This window comes from Bacillus rossius, chromosome 1 (genome assembly GCF_032445375.1).
Source record: "Bacillus rossius redtenbacheri isolate Brsri chromosome 1, Brsri_v3, whole genome shotgun sequence".
Lineage (NCBI taxonomy): Eukaryota > Metazoa > Arthropoda > Insecta > Phasmatodea > Bacillidae > Bacillus > Bacillus rossius.
In genome coordinates this window covers 30,527,696-30,535,020 of record NC_086330.1, presented here as the reverse complement: position 1 = coordinate 30,535,020, position 7,325 = coordinate 30,527,696, and positions in this window count along the sequence as shown.

Sequence of the window (7,325 nt, the reverse complement as noted above, 5' to 3'; positions counted from 1 at the left end):
GATCCGCAGTGGTGCTGCGTGTGATCCGCCACCTGGTGATCCGGCCGATGTTGTCGCGAAGTGGCCGTCTTGAGGCTTGAGGCCGCGCCAGCTGCGCTCTCAGTGGCTGGGGGCGGCGTCGTCGGTGGTGCCGGAGGTGGTGTTCGGGATCCGCAGTGGTGCTGCGTGTGGTCCGCCACCTGGTGATCCGGCCGGCGGTGTCGCAAAGTGGCCGTTTTGAGGCTTGCGGCCGCGCCAGCTGCGCTCTCAGTGGCTGGGGGCGGCGTCGTCGGTGGTGCCGGAGGTGGTGTTCGGGATCCGCAGTGGTGCTGCGTGTGATCCGCCACCTGGTGATCCGGCCGGCGGTGTCGCAAAGTGGCCGTTTTGAGGCTTGCGGCCGCGCCAGCTGCGCTCTCAGTGGCTGGGGGCGACGTCGTCGGTGGTGCCGTAAGTGGTGTTCGGGATCCGCAGTGGTGCTGCGTGTGATCCGCCACCTGGTGATCCGGCCGACGTTGTCGCGAAGTGGCCGTCTTGAGGCTTGCGGCCGCGCCAGCTGCGCTCTCAGTGGCTGGGGGCGGCGTCGTCGGTGGTGCCGGAGGTGGTGTTCGGGATCCGCAGTGGCGCTGCGTGTGATCCGCCACCTGGTGATCCGGCCGACGGTGTCGCAAAGTGGCCGTTTTGGTTGGCCCAATTGCCACCTGAGCGGCAACAGGGGGCGGCGTCGGAGGCGGCGCGTCCGCATCGTCCTGACGTGTCCACCCGATCCCCGCGTGCCAATTGTACCACAGGGGCTGGATGGGCGTGCCTTCCTCTACCTGTGGTGATGTCGTCTCCGCCCCATATGGCGGGGGCGGCGTCGGCGTCGGTGCGGCGACGGCGTCGGGGGCGGCGACGGCGTCGGGGGCGGCGACGAGGTGCGGACGGGTGTTTCGGTTGTTCTTAAAGTGGGCGGCATCTTGGCCGCGACAGCGGCATGGTGGCTGGCCGTGTGTGGAAGCGGCGATGCGTGCTGTGTCATGTGGTACAATCGTGGCGGCATCCAGTCTACTTCCGGCCCCTCAGTGTACTCTGCGGTGACGTCATCCTCCCACTCGTCCTGTTCCTCGTACTCCCAGTTGTACCCTGGGCATGGGTAGCCCTCGCTTGCCCATGCCTCGTAGGCCTCCTGGAAGTCGTTCATCTTCAGAGACTCGTGGTGACTTATGACCTTGTTGCTCCACTGTGCTTGGCTCGCGGCTGTCCTACGTCACCCCTCACAGCTGACCTAGGGGTGGAGCGTGGTGAGGAGGGGTGGTGAGCGGAGCGACGTGCGGGCTGAGAGGTGGTATCGGGCGGAGTAGGGGAGGGGTGGTGAGCGGAGTGACGTGCGTGCTGAGGGGTGGTCTCGGGCGGAGGAGGGGAGGGGTACTGCGCGGGTAGAAAGCGGGGGCGGGGGGTTGTCCGGCCGGCGCGGCGCCGCTCCGTCGCGCGGTGTTGCCACGCTTCGCGCTGTTGCCCTGTCCCTACTCGAGCCCTTTGTCTGCTTGTTTGTTGAGGGAGTTTGGTGATGTTCTGGCCACACTAGTTGGGCGCCATTTTGACGCCGTCCCCGTTGCCTGATCTGAATTTACGTAAATTTACACTAGTGGGTTAATTTTGAATCTCAAGGGTGTGGTTCCTGGCCTCATGGCTGCAGGCAGGGATGCGGCGACAAAGGACTCCCCGGGCTGTTATGGCCTCCCAGGACGCCTGATTAATGAAATGCACACGTACTTGTAGTCATTTTATTGCGTAGCACACTCTACATATCGCACGATCACGTAACTGGCCGCTTCATCGTCGACCTAAGCTCCGCGCACGATGAACCTGTCCTGGTTTATGCGAAAGTCCGCGGACGTAACGCGAGGTGCGTGAGTGATAGGTCCAGCCAATTACTTATGAAAACACATTACACTATAAGGGTGGTAGGTCCCGCGAATTTACTTATGAAAACACATTACACTATAAGGGCGGTAGGTCCCGCGAATTTACTGTGGAAACACATTACACTAAACCACTGTGGTACGTCCCGCACTGGAGGATATGCACAGGCGGCTAGTCCGCGTGGTGGCGAGGGCCACGTTAAGCTGGGTACGGACACGTGGGAATCTTGAACGATATCGTACACGTGGCCATGGCAAGTCCCAGTTGATGACTCGTCCGAATGTTTGTGGTCGCGTTTGGCGCAGGGCCGCCCTGCGTGGGCAAAGAACTATGTCCCGAGGTGGGGCGTAATAGCGTGAGGCGCAGGTGCTACTAGGGGTCACCTAATTAATTACGTAGGAAATAGAAAGTCCGTGAATGGACTACACACTTTATTAATAGACCGCGCGAGATCGCTAACGGCCGGTTTGGGCCGACCGGGGAGCTGATATAAAAACGATTGGACTATAATTACCTATTGCAGTTACAGAATGTTGGCGCGAAAGTTGAAGGCTCCCCATGCGTGGGCTGCCGGCCCGGGCGAGTGCTGGATGGCGACTGCCTAACCTCCCTGGCCGCCGGGGCCAGGGAGGGGGGAAATTCCGCGGGAAAACTGCGGAGCGCGGGAAGATGACTTCGGCCAGTTTTGTGAATTAAAACCCATTATAAAATGATTATTACATTAACATTGATTATTGATGGTTTTAGATTTATTAGTTTCTGTTTATATTATCGAATGCATGAATAAACAATACCCTTGCGCAGTGCCACACCCGGCCGGGCGCTTTGCACACGTAGGAGGCCGTGACTGACGTCACGCCGTTCGGGGCACTGCACTACGTTGCGCGCGCGGGCGCGTTCGGGGCGCGGCACTTATCAGGTGTTGAGGACACATAACGGCCTGTGCTCTCAGAGGGAGCACTGACGGCGGCGTCACTTTAAAGAATACGCCACTTTGAATTAACAACACCGTGCAACACAAGTGCGACGTAGGAGTGCCCGGGTCACACACGTGTAGTTTTTTTACTAAAACAGCTGTGAGGGCTCCCCTTGCGGCCTTCAGCCTGAATTCAATAGTGTAATATGTGACTTAAATAAAACCGCCACAAATTAGCATTTATCATTCGCCACTGGAGCAGTCATCAAGCGACAAAACAGTCTCCAGTGTGACTCTGATAATTCAAGATTATATTATACAAACTTGTTACATGTCATTTCTAATATATATATATATATATATATATATATATATATATATATATATATACATATATATAAAGTTAAATATTAAGTTTTATTGTGTGAATTTAGAGCCACTTAAATTTTGTTATTAATATAATTTTTTACGAATAACGGAACTTTAGAAACTCTGGCGCGACAGGGAGCTCACCCCTCCCCACGGGACGGGGCCAGACGCCAGTACAGCGCGACTCGCAGACCGGTACGGACACACGTCCCACGGGGAGCCATCATCTCTTTGTCTTCACTGAGCTTCCATCTGGTAACTATAGTCAAACCCCGAAATCTTTTTTAACTACTCCCTATTGTCGTCGCCTGAACGACTAGCCCCTGAATGATAGTATTTTGCCGGCTACTCAGTGTTCGGTAGAGAGGGGTTCGGGCCGCGTGGCTAAGGGACTTAGTCACCAGGATAGGAATTAACACACTCAAAGACAGTTTCCAGGTTCTTTATCAAACCCTTTACAAGGGGTTGCCGCGTTCCCGTCTGTGACTGATTCTGTAGGGCGAAGCCCGGTTCCGCGCACTCTTACTGTATGGGAAAAATACGTGACGTCCCGTTCGTGACGAGCAATACCCGCGTCGCTAAGACTTGGACTCTATATGACTCGCCCCCTAAGCTGAACGACTGACCAGACAACACGGTGCCCGGGAGGGTCCGTAAATTACCATGCAAACGATGGCGAAAATCCAGTCCGCAAACAGAACTCCGCGACTCGTAAACCACCAGAGAAAACACGCACGCGAGAGAAGTGACTGACTGCACGCCGCGACTAAATGACTCGGTGACACACTCGCCTAAGTGACAACACAACTGAAAGATAGGAATTACTTCCTCTCGGCAAGGCCTGAACTCCAGCGAGACACCGCGCCCGTTCTCACCGTCTTGGAGCGATGCCGCAGACACGTCCGCTGTCTCCAGCGCCCAGCTGCCGACTGACTCCCTCCCCGCCTCGCGCGACCTAGCGCCCGCGTCCCACCCCTCCTCGCGAGCCCGCGGAACTCGCTGATTGGTCACAGGCGGAAGCCACGGCTTTGGCGCCCGGTGAACACGTGAGAACTTATTCTACATAACATTTCATACAATATAATAAACTATTTACAATAAATAAAACACGACCCTTCAAATAATAAAATACACAAGTTACAATAAGTAATGTTAAAAAATATATACTACTATTCGTCCCGTCCAGTTATTAAGTATTTACATTAATTTTCACTGGCGCGTAAACCTCTCTTCCCCCCCCCCCTCCACCAGGCAAGGCTGCACAACACTGTCGTCGCACACGCAACACAGGGCAGGAGAAGCCGTTGGTGCGGCATAACGGGCTGTGAGAGCTGGGTCGACACCTGGGTCGACGTCACCGTGTGCGCCCGGTCCTTTTCCGGTGTAGGGCCTATCCCAGCCGCGTAAACTTAACACGCCCCGCACAACGCATTACGCGGGGCCATGTAATATACGGCACGGGCCGACTCCCGCCATACCAGACTTTTAATTAATCGCCGAGTGTACAGGCACTGGCTACATCAAATCGTAGACTTTACTTAATTTAATAGCGTACCGCGGTCCACACAGGTGGGCCCGCGCGTCGCCGTACACATAAATTACGGGATTGGCCGACTCTAATCAAACTCTCTCCCTCAACCTCGACTGGCGTGAAGACGTAACTTTAGTGATGGCGCGTCAGAGCGCCTGATGTATAATTAACAGTGTACTTTATGTAGGGAAATCGTGTGACTGTAATTGCAGTGTAATTTGCCAGCGTAATTAAACGTCTACTCCGCACACTCCGTGCGCGACGTGTAAATGACAGTGCAAAACCGAGTACGTTATTTCTGAACCTCACCAACCCAGTTAGGGATCAGCATCCTATGCTGTGTAGGGCCAGTGGGGCAACAGGCATTAGGTATCCCTAACATCACACCGCCGCCGCCGTTCCTAGTGGACCACGCAGGGGTTTTCGGACCACACAACCCTCCATCGTGGCTAACCACCGCGTTACCCTGACACCCTCCCGGACACGTTTCCCCGCAAGAAAACAGCTTTCCCACTAGGAACACCGTCAAATCTCGAGCATGAGAACCCGGGCGACGGCAATGGGATTCGGCCAGTGTGGCCCGAGAGGGTCAAGCTCAGACATATAATTATCCACCACCAGTCTGTGACGAACACCCGGTTTATTATCACAGGACCCTGTACATAGGGCTGTTCCAGCCTCGCCTGCGACAGTCTGGTTTCATGCACGGCGACACGAGGGTTCTTCTCCTGACCGGATACTTGGCATTACTTTCAGGATAATCTGCACTGTACTATATACAAGTTTAGGCTTGTATTATGTTGGGGTAGTCCCTGCGCATAATTCATGTCCTAGAGCTCTTCAGGTATTTGTGACTACGTCGCATGGCCCGGCAATGTCCGGATATGCGGCACGATGTGCACACTAGGTTGCAAAGCACTATGTACAAATGCGGATATCCCAATCTGATATGCTCATATACACACTTGTCGTCATCCAGGCTATTCCCCGGGAAGAGTGCAGCTGCCCGACTGCTCGAGGTAGAGGGGGTTCAGGCCTCGTGGCCTCTGGGGGAAGCTAACCTGGTGCTCGTAATGACAACGTCCAAGTTCAACGGGCGACTGATGGTTTATTGACACACCGACCCTGATACATGGGGCTGACACCGTCCCCGCCTGTGCACGTCTAAGGGGGAAGCCCGGCTCCGTAAGCTGTGCCACGCCGATCTGTGCCGTACTGCAAGTCAATGCGCTACTGGCTCTGACACGAAGTCTACTGGCTACACGATGGTCAGGATATACTCCAAGTCTCTGTGCGTTGCGAGACGTGTCACTTATGTCTGACTCGTGACTGTCTGTTAGGGCGCCTGTGCCACGATGGCCAATCGCGGTTCTCACAACCTATATTTTTATACAAAATTAATTACGACAGCCTCGATTTTACTGGCGATGCCACGTAGTTCCGCGCGTCTAGCAAAAGGCCTATCCTCATCCTGACCAGCACGCTGAATGACTATGCTTACCCGCACTGGGAAAAAACCGAGACTTCTCCACTCCCGTGACTCGCTAGCGACTCTCGCTGTCCGCGCGCGGTGCTACCCCTCCTGACATGTCTCCCCCTCCCCTCACCGTCTCCCACGGAGCTCGTGACTTGTCGCAGGCGGGGCGGGACCTAAGTCGCCCAGTGCACAATAAGAACAAAACACTTAAAATAAAAGTAAACATATATACAAATTCAGTTTCTTCTGTGATACATAAATTGTCTGCTGAAAAAAAAAGCACATCGCCCTCATCGCTGGGAAGTACTGTCGTACATGGTACCATTGCGCCTAACTGGCCCCTACAACCCCCCCCCCCCCATCCAGAACATAGCTACACTGCACCACACACGCATAACTGGCAGGAGGGGCATTGCCTCGTCATAACGGCCTGTAGGGAGCTTGGTAGGCACTTTGTTCGACGTCACACTGAACAGGTCTCGTGCTACTGGTGCCTTCTGTCATATTGTTCGGCGATGTCTGGAAGTGTGGCGCAACACTGACACACTATGCTACAAGCTATTATGCACAAACATAAATGTCCGCTGACATCGTACCAGCCATGGTCTCTAAGCCTGTGTCCGCACTGCTATAACTCGATCCCATTTTCGAAGCACACCTCCAGGCCAGCGGGAATGAGTCAGGCGAACGCCTCGGGCGTGACCCCAAGAAACGTAAAGAAACTTAAGGGCACGGAATCCCGGGGGCTCGAACCAATTAATCAATTAAGGGAAAGCCATTAGGACAAAATTACTAATTACCAGACATTAAACAAGTGCGTCGTAGTCACTCGGTCCGAGCACCGCACGCACGGAGCAGACAACAAACCTAATTAACATTCACCGCGGCCACTGGCCTTAATTAAAGTTCCCGTGACAATGATAAAGTCGGTTTAGGAGAAATCCCACTAAAAAAATTCACAGTGAGACAATATGTTAATAAATTTACAGTCGCCAACTTTATGGCACAATTCGAATAATTAAATACTCTAAAACAATTGTTAAGCCTTAAGCACCCAATTACTAGGTGCTACCATTTTAATTGGGCACCTGGAACTTATTTTTAGCTTATAATAGAGCAAATTAAGTTAATATAAGTTTTTAGTGCCGTCT